Here is a 17,403-nt window from a genome sequence, read left to right as displayed (position 1 = left end):
GGCCAAAGACCATTCATCTGTCCCTCAGACTAGGCTACACATGGACTAGAGTGCTATTGTCATTGTTGTTTTAACTGGTGTCTAATTTAAACCTTTTCTTTGGTTAACAACAACAAAAGCTATCCAGCACCTTTCTAGGTCCATGGGACTGGCAGTGTGTCATTTAGCCTGCTTGGCCCTTGGTCGATTTTTACCTTTTCTGAGATGGGTTGGACAGTTCCATGGGTTGACATTCCTGAATTTGATTTTGGAGAAATGAGTTTACAGACCAAATCAGTTAGCCCTTTATATGTCCCTATGATGAAAACACAAAACTTGATACCCAGAACTGGTCGCTCTGCAGAGGATTAGTGTGTGCTTCCAGCTTCTTCCCTGAGCCCCTAAACACACCGTCCCTGGAGTTGCATCCAAGCATTTGAGGGAAGGCGGCCAGTGTTAGTAGGGACGCTTGTAAATAATGTAGAGGTATTCAAGACTGCCTTGAGAAATACAGGATGGAGAGGAGGCAAGGCTGGAGGATATACTTGATACTAATTCGAAACCCAAACCCCACAGCACTGAATTAACAGGTGTGCTGGTGCAGCTTGCTTTGTGCATTTAATCAGGTATAATCTTCAGGTGTGCCCACATGAGGGTTTTTTTTTTTTTTTTTTTTTAAACCCCCCCCCCACATTCAGGGAGCCATTTTAATTGGCACACCTAACACCGTTATTGTCTGACTGAATTTTATCATAGAGGATGAAGTTTCTGTGTTTTTTAAACTGAACAGAAGACTTCAGACTGATCATGTTGATCCAATCTATAACTGACTTAAGATTTTGACAGAAAAAAAATTTGAGCAGAATATCAGTAGCAAATATATTTTACACGGTAATCAGTACACACAAAAATTAATGTATATGGGTATGTTTGTGTATTCACCCACATTTAAGTTTCACAATGTAATGCTGAACTTGAATTCATGAGATGCTATGATGTTTTGTATTCTCTCCCATTTTTTTCAAAATGTTACTAATTGATCTACTAATTAGAGTTTTTAACAGGAAACCCTGTGGTAGCAGGTGCATTTAAAGGACATCAAAGTCGCCTCTCTGTTTTTAAGCTGTGTGAATCATGATTATTAAATGAGTAAGGTGGTATTTGATTTTTTGTTTAATTCATTATTAGTGAATGACTAAGTGAAATTTTATTGAGCACCTACCAGGTACTGTGATTAATAGTAGCAATACAGAGATAGGGGGCGCCTGGGTGGTGGCTCAGTCGGTTAAGCGTCTGCCTTCGGCTCAGGTCATGACCGCAGGGTCCTGGGACCGAGCCCCACATCGGGCTACTTGCTCAGTGGGGAGCCTGCTTCTCTCTCTGCCTGCCCCTCCCCCTGCTTGTGCTCATGCTTTCTCTCTCTCTGGCAAATAAATAAATAAAATCTTTAAAAAAAAAATACAGAGATAGGTGATGAAGTGAACACAAGTCTGTGGTCAGCAGAGAAGAGTCTCACTTCTCACAGGAGAGGCAGTGTCAGTAGATGGAAGGGAGTCTTAGGCTGAGCAAATGGTGCCATGAATAGCATGATGGTGCCTGGCTCTGTCAGGGAACCACGTGCAGAAGTGCAGAAGGAGCTCGAGGTAAAACTCAACATGCAGATAAGGAGGGCCTTGAATGCCATGCCGAGGAGTTCAGCTTTTATCCTTTCGGCCACTGGTTTTCAACATTTAGCTCAGGAGAATTTGTATTTTCAAATGGAATTTAATTTCTTACCTCACTATGTTAAATGGCAAATTTGGAGCCAACCTGAATGAAACCGAGCGGTCTCCCCTAGATTTCTACCCCCAGGGGTCCTGAAGCCCCTGGTGACTTAACCTGAGAACCGCTGACAGCACTGGACTTCTGTGTCAGGGGGGAGCCCTCTTAGGAGACATGTTTGTCCAGGGAAGAGACAGGAAGAGGCCCTGAAACTGTGGCAATGGCAAAGGGCTTGAGAGAGCAAGGACATTAACTGTTGAGATGGAATCCTGAGAACTTGCTCTCCAGTGGGCTGTGGAGCCTGGGAACAAGAGGAGGGAGGAGCATCAGTTTGGTTTTGGTTATGTAAATAAAAGCCTCATGCCAGGTTTTCCTTTTGGTTGCCAGATGCTTGGGGTAGGTGAGGGTTGTGGTGGGTATATTGGTCATGAATCTGCAAAGCAGGCCACTGTTGGGTTTTGGGTTTTTTTTCCCTCTATCACGTGGCCTCCAGTTTTCAGGATTATATTATGTTTTCCGGAGCTCATATTAGTCTGCAGTCTCTCCAGCATTTGGAAACTGTATGGGCCCCAAGGCTCTCTCAGGCTGCCTCTCTGGATGCGTGTTTGCAGTCCCCCTAGGGCCTGAGCGCCCAGTGTTGCAGGGGTCTGCATTCAGCCATCCAGGACTGTCCATCTCAGGGCTGATGCTGAGAAAGGAAGAATGGCTTTAGAGGCCTGGGGTCCAAGATTAAATCCCTGTGCTACCACTTACCAGCTATAAGGTGGTGAGCAAGTTCTATAGGATGAGAGTCGTAAAGTCCACCCTGTGGGATTGTTGAGAGATCTTCCAATAATGTGGAAGGCACCGAGCTCTGTGTCTGTACACAGTAGGCATCTGTGTGAGGTGTTCATTATAACATTTCATTATGAGAATAAACCTTCTGGGGGCACCTGGGTGGCTCAGTCAGGTAAGCGTCTAAGACTCTTCATTTCAGCTCAGGTTATGATCTCAGGGTCGTGAGATCAGACCCAACAACTGGCTCCACACTGCTGAGTGTGGAGACTGCTTGGGATTCTCTCTCACCCTCTGCCCCTCCTGCATTGGCTTGCTCTCCCCAAAAAGAAAGAAAAAAGAAAAGAAACCCTCTGAAGAGAGGGCTCTTCTCTCCTCCTGCAGGGAGGCATTCCATATTGAGAAAGATTATATTAATGCAAGGTGGAAGAGGAGAAGTCAAGGTGGGAAAGCAGGAATATTCAAAGGGCACATGTTCTGGTGGCCTAAAGACAGTGGTGACCTGTGGCTGATCGCTGTGGTTTTTAGAGGGCATGTGTGACCCTCAGGCCTTCCGGGGGGCCGGAAAAGCACTGAAAAAGACTTCCATTTTCTTAATTAAAAAAAAAATAAAACCTGTTCTTCCCATTTGCATCTTCTCTTACATTGACCTGTTTTATGTTTATACTCCGTGCTCATTAAAATGATCACAACTCTAAACATTTACTGAGAGAATGATTGAGGGGGCAAGTGCAGTAAAAATATTTAAAAACTTTTCTTGGAGCGGAGGTTAAGAAGTTGCTCCCCACCCCGCCCTCCCCCTGCAAATAGCTAAGATGGGAGGGAGAGAGAGAGACCGGGATAGGAGTGAGAGACCTGTGTTCCTTGGAGGAAGAGAGACATGCTTAGCACAGAAAATCCCATTTGAACAGGCTGGCTCTGACTGGAAGAGGGCTGGTCCTTCGTGGGGGTTATTTAGCTTTCCTGCATGTTCCTCCTTGTTGAGACAGCTGTAGCTTGGTATCAGGGGATAATAAAGAAGAAATATTACTAGATTTTCAGTGGGATTATTTATAATACTTAAAATTTGTGTATCACTTTCATCTTGGAGAAGATTATAAAAGTATTACTATAATATTAACAGTCTTTAGTAGGAAGCATTAGCCCCCATTTTACAGATTTCAGTCTGAGGTTTTCCGAACTGGGTTGTTATTTGCCCCAGCCTGCCTGCCTTAGTGCTAATATAAATCAGAGGCTCTTGTGGTCCAGGGCGGTAATTGAAAGCCTCTGATACCTATCTTTGGCCTGCCTTTTCTAACTCTACTGGAAGTTGCTCTCCTTTGAATAAGTATTTGTAGGTCTCTGAATGCCCTTTAATTCATGGGGGGAAGAATCTTGTACCTCTCCCTACAGTTATTCCATATTAGAGAATCATGAGACTGAGACCCCTTGGGTAAACTCAGAAGATGAGAATGGTTGGAGGAACAGAAAGTAGAGCATAGTTTTTTGTGTTTTGGTTTTAAGTAATGAATACTCATTTGTGACATCAGTGCTGATTGAGCTTATTTTAAAACTTTTCCCAATAGGACACACATTACCTGTACTTAACAGGAAAGCAGAGTTAAGAATCTGATATTTTACAGAGTTTTTTTCTTTTTGTTTGGGTCAAGCACAAGCGAAATGTGACCAGTTTAAAAAGGCCTAAGTGACCTATCTATAAAAAAATAAGGCCAAACATTTATCTGTGTCAAATAGTATATTAAAAAGATACAGAATGAGTTATCTTATATGATATGGAAATACACACTTAATCCTAGATATGAGTGTTGGTGGGTTGCACAACCAGAAAAAAAAAAAAGTTTTTTTCATTTTTAGGAAGGATAAAATTAAATAAGTGAAGGTATCCAAAGACCCTACCAAGTGATAGATATTAGCTGGGCACTTTATGTAACATGCCTACTATCTAGGGAAAACTTTTTTTTTTTAAGATTTTATTTATTTATTTGTCAGAGAGAGAGAGAAAGCAAGCACACAAGCAGGGTGAGCGGCAGGCAGAGGGAGGGGGAGAAGCAGACTCCCTGCTGAGCAGGGAGCCTGATGTGTGACTCGATCCCAGGACCCTGGGATCATGACCTGAGCTGAAGGCAGACGCTTACCTGACTGAGCCACCCAGGTGTCCTGGGAAGACTTTTTTTTAGGTCACAGAGTTTCAAAAAAATTTTGTTTCTTCATTCGAATGTTCATTTAAAGTAAGCTCTACACCCTGTGTGGGACTCAAACTCACAACCCTAAGATCAAGAATCGCATGCGCTCCCAACTGAGTCAGCCAGGCGGCCCTGGGTCGTGGAGCTTTTTTATGGTATTTATAGGAAGTGGCTTCAGACAGCAGGCCATTGTGGGTATTGTTATTGCAGCCAGGACATCTGAGCGCCGCTGGGCCTGGCTGGTGGAGACATGAGAGAAATCATCCAACTCCCAGCCTCAGTTACCTCATTTGTAGAATGAGGGGGCAGGCTGGTTAGATCCCAAGGTCTCTTAAGCCTCTGAGATTGTGTGTAAGCTCCTGGGCAGTTAGCAGGCTAACATCCTCTTGTTACCAAGGTGAGTTTGGGCCTCTTTTCCTGGTGGTTTCTGTGTATACTGTGAGAAGCAAACTGTGCATGGTCATAAGGACGATAGCAACCTTTGTCCTTCTCCAGGAAATAAATGCTGTGTGACTCAGACTCAAGTCCTAGGCGCTTGTGAAGTTTTTGTTACGTTTTTATGTTTGATGAGTCAGAAATGCAGATTCTTATAGAGTGTTACCAAATCTTTGATTAGAATCGCTTCAAATTACAGACCCCTTTCCTGTGTAATGATTTTTGCCGTTTGCCCTTTCATCATCTAATAGAATAGAAGGACATTTTGATCAGTAAGAACCTTGGTCTGTTGCTTCATGAGCCCTTATTACACTAAAACTCTTCTTTTTTTTAAACTTTTATTTATTAAGTAATCTCCACCTGTAATATGGGGCTCAAATTCACAACCCTGAGGGATGCCTGGGTGGCTCAGTCGGTTAAGCGGCTGCCTTCGGCTCAGGTCATGATCCCAGGGTCCTGGGATCGAGTCCCACATCGGGCTCCTTGCTCGGCGGGGAGCTGCTTCTCCCTCTGCCTGCCTCTCCCCCTGCTTGTGTTCTGTCTCTCTGACAAATAAATAAATAAAATCTTTAAAAAAAAAAAAAAATTCACAACCCTAAGATCAAGAGTCACATGCTCCACCGACTGAGCCAGCCAGGCGCCCCTACACTAAAATTATTCTTTACAGAAAACTGTGTATGTGCCCACACTGACAGGACATCAGTATTCTTTAGCTGGGTGGGCAAATGTAAGTATTGCAGGGTAGTTGATGCTAGTGTATCATAAAACCTTAGGAGTAAGGAAAACTGGTCTATTTAATATGCACCAAGGCGATCCTGTGCACATGTGGGCCCATGTGCACATAAACACACACACCCCCCCGAAGTGTGTCAATATGCACACTCCTGTTTAAGTATTATGTCTTGCTACTGACTCTTCCTAAACTGCGAACTGATTGCTTCTGTGCTTTGGGGACTCAATCTCAGATGCTGACTGGAATGCTGAGTGGAAAAAGAACGTTTTTGAACAGTTTCACGGAGGTTGGACTTGTGGAGATGCTGAGGGCTGACCCTAGTGCTAAATGGTATATGGAGGGGCGCCTGGGTGGCTCAGTTGGTTAAGCGACTGCCTTCGGCTCAGGTCATGATCCTGGAGTCCCAGGATCGAGTCCCGCATCGGGCTCCCTGCTTGGCAGGGAGTCTGCTTCTCCCTCTGACCCTCCTCCCTCTCATGCTCTCTGTCTCTCATTCTCTCTCTCTCAAATAAATAAATAAAATCTTTAAAAAAAATAAATGGTATATGGAGGTTACCAAAGTGCTATGCACAGACGTGAGGCTTGCATGCAGTTTGGAAATCAGTAACTAATTTTTTAGGCCTTTTTTTAAAATACACATAAAAATGAGAGTTGTCATGATTCCCATAAAGATTTTTTTTTCTTAAGGGTTGAAGAGTGGGCTTGGAGGGATCAGTGTGTTGGTCGATAGCCTCTGAGAACGTTTGAGCTTCGGAGTCACACACACAGACCGCATAGCTTTTAGACCTGCTGCTTGCCCCCATGCCCGGTATTGCATTCCCCCTGACTCTTCAGTAAAATGGTTTCTTTAAAAATTATTTTTAATTGTAAAGAACACATAAAATTTACCATCTTAACCATTTTTAAGTGTACAGTTCAGTAGTGTTAACTGTATTTACAATGTTAGGTAGCAGATCTCTAGAACTTCTTCATCTTGGAAAACTGAAACTCTGTACTCACTGAACCACCCCCCATGGCCCCCTCTCCTCAGCTCCTGGCAGCCTCCATTCTGCCTTCTGTTTCCTTGAGTTTGACTACTCTCGATGCCGCATGTAAGTGGAATCATACAGTACTTGTCTTTCTGTGGCTGCTTACTTCATGATGTCCTCATAATGACTTAGCATGACATCCTCCAGGTTCATCCATGTTGTGGCCTGGGACAGGATGGCCTTCTTTTTTAAGTCTGAGTAATATTCTGTTGTGTGTTTATGCCACATTTTCTTTATCCATTCATCCATCAGTGGACATCTGAGTTGTCCACCCCTCCGCTCTTGTGAAAAATGCTGCAGTGAACATGGGTGTGCAAATATCTCCTTGAGATCCTGCTTTCAGGTTTGGGGGGGGAAGGGATATATACCCAGAAGTGGGATTGCTGCATCATATGTATTTCTATTTTTAAGTTTCTGAGGAGCCTCCATACCGTTTTCCACAGCAGCTGCACCATTTTACATTCCCACCAGCAGGGCACAAGCATTCCAGTTTCTCCACATTCCTTACTGAAGCGTTTATTATGTTATAAAAATAAGATGTAGTGGAGAAAGGCACCATCGTGGTCACAATTTGTGTTTTTTCCTGGTTAGATGGTAATTAAGAGGGTGATAGAAATGGTAGTAAAAGGCGCATGGAGAGGTGGTTGTAGATGAACATGTAAGGTTTCAGAAAAGAGCTTAGTCTCTCTCTTAGCTCACTTCACTCCTTACCTGTCATTAAAATTCTAGTTAGGGTGCCTGGGTGGCTCAGTCATTAAGTGTCTGCCTTCGGCTCAGGTCATGATCCCAGGGTACTGGGATCGAGTCCCACATCAGGCTCCCTGCTCGGCGGGAAGCCTGCTTCTCCCTCTCCCACTCCCCCTGCTTGTGTTCCCTCTCTCGCTGTGTCTCTCTCTGTCAAATAAATAAAATCTTTAAAAAATAAATAAATAAATAAATAAATAAAATTCTAGTTATAATCAATGAATCCATTTGTCAGATTTTTTTTTTTTTTAAAGATTTTATTTATTTATTTGACAGAGACAGAGAGAGCAGGAACACAAGCAGGGGGAGTGGGAGATCGAGAAACAGGCCTCCTGCCGGGCAGGGAGCCCGACGTGGGACTCGATCCCAGGACCCTGGGATCATGACCTGAGCCGAAGGCAGACGCTTAACGACTGAGCCACCCAGGCGCCCTGTCAGATGTTTTTTTTTAAAAAAAAAAAGCCTCCTAAGTAAACTTCCCTCAGAACATCCTAAGAATTATAAAGAAAAGTCCAGCGCAGAAAACTGAGTTTCCTGGGGCTGACAGTGTATTTGATTCTGTGTTGGTCTGTGAGATAGGATCGTCAGTACCAGGGTCTGCACCTTCATTCTTTCTGTGCTGGGACATGCTGGACATCAGAGAACATGGAAAATAAGTGTCATCTGCCACTTAGTAGGAACCTGTTGGCCCCACCTTGGTGTTGGAAGCTGGAAGATGAAATGGGGGAGGGGATGAAGATGGGCTTTTCCTGATTTTGAGCCCTGGGCCCACCTTCCTGACAGAGAGCTCTGAGAAATGCCTGCCACCCCTTCTGTCCTCAGCTCCTGGTTTGACCTAGAAATGAAAGGCAGCAGGAATTCAGAAGGCCTGCTTTCTACTTTGTGGCCTGCGGTAACTTACTCTGTATCTCTGGTCATGCCTCTCATCTATAAATGAAATGGTTGGCTTAGGTGGGTAAATTTTGGAAGGGACCTTCTTTGTCTCCCCTGAGGAGTTGGAGCTCTCAACTTCTTTTCGTGAAGGATTAACACATAGACCCAGGGGTGTTGCGGAAGGTGGAGTAGGCCCTGCAGTTCTCTGAATGGTGCCATCTCCTTCACAGAGCCTTTGCTCTGTTCAGGCTTCTGTTCAGTGTTCAGGCTTCTGAAACGGCTGAGGCGTTTTTGAACAGCTGCTTCGTAGAGGATACTGGGCTGAGGGATGCAGAGTGAAGGTTTTCCGAGACTTGCAGCTGCCCGAAAACAGGTTGTGATGTATTTCTAAGAGCCTCATATCCAGAGGACCTTAGAGCTTTTCTTGGATTTCAGATCCCCTGGTTTTTAGGGAGAAAATCAGAGAAGCCAGGGGACTGGCTCAGGGTCACAAAGCTGGTTAGTGACAAAAGCTGAGACTGGAGTCCCATTTTCCACTTCTCTCAAGTCCGTAACTGGTGCACTTTCCATTATTTTAATGAGGCTGATAAGACTGGTGCACAAGAAAAGCAATACTCTAGGGCAGGGCACAGGAGGTGCCAGGCAGGGGGGCGCTGATGGTGCAGGTATAAGGTTTCTGAGAAGGAGCAGTCATGTCAGCTGGGATAATCTGGGAACTCTTCCTGGAGGAGGGACGCCTTGCCTTGGCCTTGGCTTAAAGGGTGGAGAGACCTCTGACAGAGGAGGGGAGCACCCAGAGCAGAGCTGTGGAAATGGGAAAGGCCAAAACGGTGGTGGGATGTGGCTCAAGCTTGGCTGGAACAGAGGGACAAGGAGGAGGAGGGGACGAGGACTGGCATTTATTGAGTGTGTGTCAGGCACAGTGTCTGGTCATTTACCCATGTCATCTCAGTGTCCTGAGTGGGGGAGTGACACCCTGACTGTGCTTTTGTTGGAGGGCATCACTTTTCTTCTCCTGCCATCAGTACTCAGCATCTGTCTTCCTTAGAGGAAAAGTTGCGCTTTGATCTGGTGGGAACGGGGAGGAGAAAAGTGGGAAGAGTGGTTGGTGTCTGCAAAGAAGGTCTCAGAGGTAGTAGACAGTCGGTAATTCTTTCATAGTAGGTCTGGGGCTGGCCTCCCAGTTAATGGCAGCTGGTGGGCTTGGTGCTCCTCGGTGACCAGGCTGACCATGAATTATTCAGGGCCTGTGCCCAGCGAGTGGCTGCCTAGCAAAGTTGTGTGGGAAGGAGGCTGTGTTATCTCACTGAGAGATTGGCAGAAGCTCAGGTGCTGAGGAGGAAGAAATGACTGCACCCTTAAAATATTTCACCTTTTAACATGCTAGGGCCGCACCCCGTGTTCCATAGCCCTCCAGCTGGGTAATAGGGACCCGCGCTTCAACGAGGAAGAAGTAACGCCCCCCACCCATAATTAACAAACACAGTAACCTACACTCTCATGTTACTGTGGCACTTGTTGGCAGGGATTTGGCTAGGAGCCACATGAGAATCGCAGATAAGACAGTATAGCCACAGTGTTTGTGTGGGAGAAACGCCACTCTGCTCTGTTTTTATCTTGTTGATCCATTCGGAATGGTTCTTTCTGTAACTGTCACTGTTCTTCATTTGTTAACATGCTACTGTGCGTGTGTGTGTGTCTGTGTCCCTGTCCGTCTATCCATTGGTCTGACCTATTTTCCTAGGTAGGTTGAAAGTGCCTGTGCAGAAATCACTTCTTATAACTTTGCTGGTCCCTCCAGTGTGGTCTGTGCTCCCAGATGGGCCTGAGCACATGTAGACGGGTTGACCTTGACCCCCTGGAGCCCGGGAGGTATGAGGCCTGTGCCTTGATGATGAGGTTTGCATCCCTCCCCTCCCTCTTCCTTCTTCCCCCTCCGGGGGGGGGGTACTGTTTAATCTGCTCTTTTCTAAAGCCAGTCTATGGTAAGCTTCTGGAAAAGGTAACATGGGTATGAAGACCTGAGGGCAGGGTCCAGAGGCCTGTTTTCACAAAGAGTAGTTTTGTTTTTTTTTTTTAAGATTTTATTTATTTATTTGAGAGAGAGAATGAGAGAGAGAGAGCACAAGAGGGGGGAGTGGGAGAGGGAGAAGCAGACTCCCCGCTGAGCAGGGAGCCTGATGTGGGACTCGATCCCGGGACTCCAGGATCATGACCTGAGCCGAAGGCAGTCGCTTAACCAACTGAGCCACCCAGGCACCCCACAAAGAGTAGATTTGTATCTCCTCTCTTCCAGTTTTTTCCCCATGAGCTGCAGCACCAGGAAACGGCATCTTCTCACTGCCCCGTCTGCTTCCTTGTAAGACTCTGGCCCAGTGGCTGTGAACACCTGTGTGTGTCAGCCTTTTCCCTCCATGTTGGAGGTGGGAAGCAGGACCAAACATCCTGGGCAAGAGCAGGCCTGGCCCCAGCTGCATTCCTCAGATGTTCTTTTCCTTTGAACCACTCAGCCTCTAGCAGAGGAGCCCAGTCTTGGCTCTGGCTGGTGTTCTGTTCACAGGCATAGCAGCACCTGTTTGCCAAAGGTGGGGCCTCTGGACTGGGGCATTCTTTTGCCCATACAGGGAAGCTTTGCATGGGCAGATAACAGATGCGATAAGAATGCAAGGATAAGGTTTGGCCAGGTAGAAGATTCAATAAACTGCATTCCTTCCCCAGGGCCTTGGGTACTTGTTACTGAGTATAATTTGCCATGTTTCTCCTTCTCAGCAGAGATGTCAGGTACTTTGTATTTAATTCTGCTGTGACGCTGAACAAGAAACAGAAAAAAAAGATATAAATGGGAATTAGATTTGCCCTGGTATTTCAGATGCAGCCATGTAACTAGATAATTTGTAGAAGCTGTGTGTGTGTATGTGTGTGTATGGGAGATAGGAAAAAAAAAATCTGTATCCTCTCAGGAACAGAGAGAGCAATTGCTGTAGATGAAAAATACCTTTAGTCTTCCCTTTAATTTTTGTCTAGGTATTCTAAGTCCTGAACTCTCAAATCTGATAGCCCCACCTTAAATAAACATTGGCCTTTGTAAAAACATAGGCGCTTTGTAATTCATTTCATAGTGAATATTGTATTCTTGTTATCTCTGAGGTGTTACTGCTTTATTTTTATTATAAAATATGATTTTGCATATGCCTTTCCCAGTGTAAAATGGGGTGAGTGACAGAGAAGGGAATGGGGTTTTGTGAGTATCTCCCAGCTGGAGGACTGGTCTTGCCATTTGAATTGCCCTTGTTTAGAGATCCAGAGGGGTACCTGCTCTGGTCCCTGGCCCGAGATTAGTGATTCCACAGGAAACCGGCAACATCCTCCAACCAGTAGGCCAACCGTGGTGGCCAAAGGTGGGGGTAGAATTAGTTTTTGAAATTTCCCTGTGAGGAGTTTAAAGACGAGTAATCATAGCTGCACAGACAGTGTGGCTATCTTCCCAACATTTTTCTTCCCTAAACATTTATCTCAGTGATAACGAAGTTGGTTCCGTTGTTGTGCCAACTTTTCAGGCTCAGGGAATCACGGAGTTAGAAAGCAGCAGAGCCAGATGCTTAGATTCCACGTCAGTCTTTAAGCGCCTTTCCTCCTTTAAACCATGACCCAAATGCTCCGTGGGTGATGCTCTGGGAGTAATCAGAGAAGCGGTCTAGGCCCTGATCTTCAGGAGCCACGTGGTCGTGAGGAAGCGCTGTTGACTGCTTCGGGCTGCCCAGGCTGTGGGCCCTGTGTGTGCGGTGCCACTGGAGAGAAAGGAGACGTTCTGGAAGGGTGGCAGGCAGCTAGCCGTGAACAGAAACACTAGTGTCGGGAATGTGTTCTGACGATGGGACTTGTTGAAAATTGTCCTTTTCGGGAGGGCAGGGGAAGAAGGTTTCCAGGTAATTCTGTTTTCTGGTTTTGACTGGATTTCATGGTGATATGCTTGGTTAGTTGGTTGAGTTTCCTGGTACGTGGGGCAGTTCCCTTTGAATAAGGGATGGGTTTTTAAGAATACACATATGGAGGCAGGCTTTGGGAGAAAGGGCAGTGGTAACTAGGTAGTTAGGGGGTGGGAGGCTCTCAGGGCATTATACAGTAGAGGGGATGCAGAAAAAGAATGCCCACAGGTAAGGATTCAAGTGGGCAGGAGACTGGTTGGAGAAGGGGGTGGGTGGGTGGGTGGAGAGGTGAGACAGATCCCTTAAGCTTCACCTCTGGGGAGCATAAATGCACCAGCATGATTTGGAGCCTGCTTCTCTATCTGGCCACACCACTGGAAGAGGATTATTTTAGTAATATTATTTTGGTTTCCTATAAAGAAACGCTCAGAAGAAAATGGCTGTGGTCCTCCAACTGTTGTCCAGATGAAGGAAAGGCAGATCTGGAAAGGGCAGAGAATTTGGCAAAACAGTTTATATGTGAAACCTTGTTGTGTTCTGTCCCTCCCTGTTCCCACCAATTTTTTTTTTTTTTTTAAGATTTTATTTATTTATTTGACAGAGAGAGACAGCAAGAGAGGGAACACAAGCAGGGGGTGGTGGGAGAGGGAGAAGCAGGCTTCCTGCGGAGCAGGGAGCCCGATGCGGGGCTCAATCCCAGGACCCTGGGATCATGACCTGAGCCGAAGGCAGACGCTTAACTGACTGAGCCACCAAGGCGCCCCCTGTTCCCATCACTTCTTTCCCAGCTCTTGGGTTGGTTTTTCAAGTCCTTGAATGTGTACACATGCTATAACATCTTAGCACGTTGGCAGTCCTCTCTGAAGCATCACAATCTTGCTAATGTTTAGATGTTCAGGAAATGAACACGCCATAGTTTATGCTTTCGAGCTTGCTGTGATGCAGGGAAGGCGTTGTCTTTTTTCTTTCTCTCTCTCTTTTTCTTTTTAATCTCTCAGACTTCATAAAGCCTCTTGGGACAAATACAGGCTTAATCTCATTGCTTAGTGTTTCCATTCACATGCAACATGCTAAATCATATAGAATCTTAGTGTATAGGTCCAAGTATGAGGAAAGGAACAAAACCCAACCAAACAAAACCCATTCACAATAAGAGAACCCTTAAAGTAGCAACTTCCATGTGAATTAGCCGAAAATGTGCCTGTTCCTGACCCAACTAAGTGTTGCAGAAGTTTCTGTGGAGGCTTGCTTGGGTTTTAGGTATCTTGATACCACTTACCCAGTTTTTTATGGTTTTTCTGAAAATCCTGCAAACCATTAGTAAGCTGATATTATGCTCTAAATACATGGGGTAAACAGGGCTAACCTTGGTCAGTCTAGGGTCCAGGTGTGGCTCTACCATTCAACAGCTGTAGGGCCCGGGGCAAGGCATGGCACCTCTCTGAATCTCAGTTGCCTTGTCTGCAAAATGGACCTAATACCTACCTCATAGGTTTAGTCACTTGAGAAAATATATTCTTCTTAGAGCACTACAGATAAACTGTGGGTAGGACCCGTGGCCTTTTGCTTTATTAAGTTAGAGTTGGGTAAATTCCTTTAAATTTCTTCTTTTCTTCCTTAAAATGTCCCTATCCTTTCCCTCCTGCCTCTGAAGGTAAGGGTATCTCCTCTTGGCTAAGGCTGACTGCCCCACCCATACCTTTAAGCCATTTTCCCACTGGTCTTTTCCTACCTGTGCCAATTCAGGGCTGAAACCTGTGCACAGAGGATATGCTCAGCTGGACGTGGCCCAGAGCCCCTTCCCTTGCTCCTTTCTATTCACCACCTCTACCTTCTTGCTCTTCTTCCCTTTGCTCTTCATTCTTTCATTCCCGGTAGCCTCGCTTTGGCTTTTATTACCCCCATTGACCTCCTCATTCACATACTGGATCACATCTTCTCTGACATCTGGTTCCTTCTTTTTGCAACACATGATGTCATTCTAACCCCTTTCCTCCTCAAGTATCTCTTTCTTCTCTTGGATTGTCATTCCGTAGCTCTTTGGTATCTCCACTGTTTTTTCTTCTTCCTCACAGACCCTGGCCTTCCCCAGGGCTCTGTGTGCAGCCATTTGCCTCTTACCTTCCTTCCCAGGTTTAAACCCACTACAGTCTCTCTCACTGTGCATGGGACTCTATCCTCAGCCTTGAGCTCCTGCTCCACCTCCTTGACTGCTTCTGGACCTGTCGCTCCTTGGTCTGCAGGTAACTCAAATTCAGCCTATCCATAAAGAAATGTTCAATCCTTCCCTCCACCCTGCAGCCAGCTCTAAAAACCCCAGAGTCTTCTGCAACCCTAGCCTTTGAACCTCCCACCCGCGTACAGTTGGTTATCAGAGTCCTATGGATTAACTCTTGCATCAGTCTGTTCCTTTTTGTTCCTATTGCCTCACACTGACTAGTCCTTTGACCTGGAAAACTCCAGTAACCACTTGAGTGACCTTGCTGCTTTCAGTCTCTCTCCTTTCTACTGACCACTGCCAGATTACTCTTCCCTAGAGCCCAACCCAGACCCCATCCTCCTTTGGCTGAAAAGTCTCCAGTGGTTTCCTCCCAGGCTTAGTTCCCTCAGGGTTTCCGTTCTGCCTGACAGTCCCTCATGCTCCAGTCAAAGGGTAGCACTTGCTGGTGCTGTTCCTGGAACAGTCCAGTCGGTGCCTTTACTTCCCAACCACCCCTCCCTAGGAGAGGAGGCTTCCCCCCTTCCCAGCCTGTTGCTAGTCTACCTGTGTTTCAAGGTTTGGTCACAATGCCAGTCCCTCCTGGAGTTGTTTCTGCCTGTCTTCCTAGGCAGTTGTGTCTCCCTTATCCTCTGAACTCTTGTAGCTCCCCTCTTTTAGCCCCTATCTGTTTCTCTGGTGTTGGACTGTTTGCATATTTGTCCCATCTCCTTTGGCCAGGAAGTCGCCCAGTCATCTCTGAATCCTCCACTGGGCAATGTACCTTGCACACAGTTGGCATCCAGTAAATACTGAATGGACTAAAGAATGAGTGCCCCTCTCCCTCTGACCCTATCCCCTCTCATGCTGTTTCTCTCTCTCTCTCTCTCAAATAAATAAATAAATAATTAAAAAAAAAAAAAAAAGAATGAGTGCCTCTGGCCTTCCTGGACCTCCTCCCCATTGCTGAGTTGGAGGTGGTCAGGTGAGTCATCAGGCTTGTGTCCTCTTCTTCCCCTGCCCCATCACAGCAAACAGATTCCCACTTCTCACCTCCTCCCCCTGCAGGGTTATTAAACCCTTCCCCAGCCTCAGAACCTTTCTTTCCAATACTTGGCATGTGTTCACTCTGTCTGGCTTGTTCTGAGTCGCTCTTTAGTATTGAGTGTGGCTATACTAATCCCAGCCTCTACCCCCATCATCTAGTACGTAACCTGGCTAATCAGAAAGCTTATTTCACCTACTTCCCCATACCAGAGGGAGCTGAAAGGGAGACTCCAAGAATGGTGACTCATACTCTATTCACTAAGTGGCTTAAAGATTAAAAATAAAGCATTGTAAATTGGCAAGCACTTTGCAGTCTCATTGTCTCGGCCCACAGCTGGACACTTAGAGACTGAAAACTTTATATTTAGTAGTGAAGTATATTTTAATATTAATATATACTGTATTTAATAGTGAAGAAGGGCCTGTTAAGATCTTAATTGAGAAAATTCTCCATTCTTTTTGTTGCTTTGATGTGATATGTGGGGGAAAATATGTAAGAAGTATTTTGAAAAATACACTCCTAATTTTGAATGGAACGATCGTTGTCAGGGTATTTTCACATCATTCCCTCACTGACCTTGTAGAGGTAGGTATTAATTATCCCTGTCTGACAGGGGAGGTTTAGAAAGAATCCAGGGTTTCTTCTAAGGTCATCGGTGATTAAGAGCCTTGGCCAGGACTAGAAACTCAGGTCTTGAGAATCCTAGTCCATTGCTTCTTCCAGGAACCCCACATTTTGCCACATTCCTGTAAGCATTGTGAATTGCAGCTGTGGGCGGTTAAAGGGGCTTTAGAAAATACTCTACATCCTGGATGGTGAGAAATGCCTTCAAATCCTGGCCCTGGCTTTAGAAAGCTAAAGGTTGACACTGGGTGTATTTAAAAGCCTCTGTTGTAGATGTTAGGAATGGGAGTTGCTCAGTTGAACAGCTAGCTAGACTTTGGGTTTGTTTTAACTCTAGCTCAGGACAGGATGCAGTTGTTTGAATTACAAGTGCCCTGGGGACTAAAGTAATCCTGGAGTGGAGGCCCACCTCTTTCGAGCAGATTTAATCCCTTAGGAACGAAATTACCTTCTTCAGTGAGTATTGCTGCAGGGCTCCGTGTGGAAAAGCCAAATTTGTGATTTGTTGTCTGCCCACAGTTAGTTGGGAGAAGGTCGGAAGAAAAAACTAGGGTCAGTTATTTCCCTAAAATACACCTTGATCACTGTTCTTTTCTTTGTAGAGGATTTTTTTTTTTTTTGGTTGAGATTGGTAGGAGAAATTAAGGAGTGTTTTAATATCTTCAAGAACCCAAAAGTTCGGGAGCTTCATTTTACAAATCAAAGTAGGATTTGAGGGTAATTTCTGTTCTTTTATCTCCCCATCCGTTCGTAAACTCCTCAGGCCAGGGATCCTTGAGGTGTTTACCTGTGTACCTTTCTCCCACAATGCCTTGCAAATCAGTGCTCCAGTAAATCTAGCATTGAATTCGTTTTATAGGGTCAGTGTTACAAACCTCCCGCTAAACATCTCGTGAGGGCCGCAGAAGTCTGTTGAGATTTTTCTGTGCCCTGAACTTACACCTCCCCTCGCTGTGGCCCTGCACAGTGCCCAGAGGGACTTTGTTTCATTTTTACACGGTGGCCGGCCGGGCCGCCGCCGCGTGGTTGGCGCCCGCGCAGTGGGAACGCCGCGCGCACCCAGGTGCGCGGCCCCCCGTGCCCGCGTTATCTCCGCAG

The 17,403-nt window shown here is 45.8% G+C and overlaps 1 protein-coding gene across 1 annotated transcript in view; it reads left to right on the top strand.

Annotated features, from left to right (window-relative positions):
* Positions 1-17,403, top strand: part of SPTBN1 (spectrin beta, non-erythrocytic 1) — a 143,605-nt gene that overhangs the window by 15,514 nt on the left and 110,688 nt on the right. The gene's annotated exons all lie outside the window — the stretch shown is intronic.

Source organism: Neomonachus schauinslandi, chromosome 10, assembly GCF_002201575.2.
Source record: "Neomonachus schauinslandi chromosome 10, ASM220157v2, whole genome shotgun sequence".
Taxonomy (NCBI): Eukaryota; Metazoa; Chordata; class Mammalia; order Carnivora; family Phocidae; genus Neomonachus; species Neomonachus schauinslandi.
Note: the sequence above shows the minus strand (reverse complement) of the source record. Positions and strands in the feature narration are given on the sequence as shown.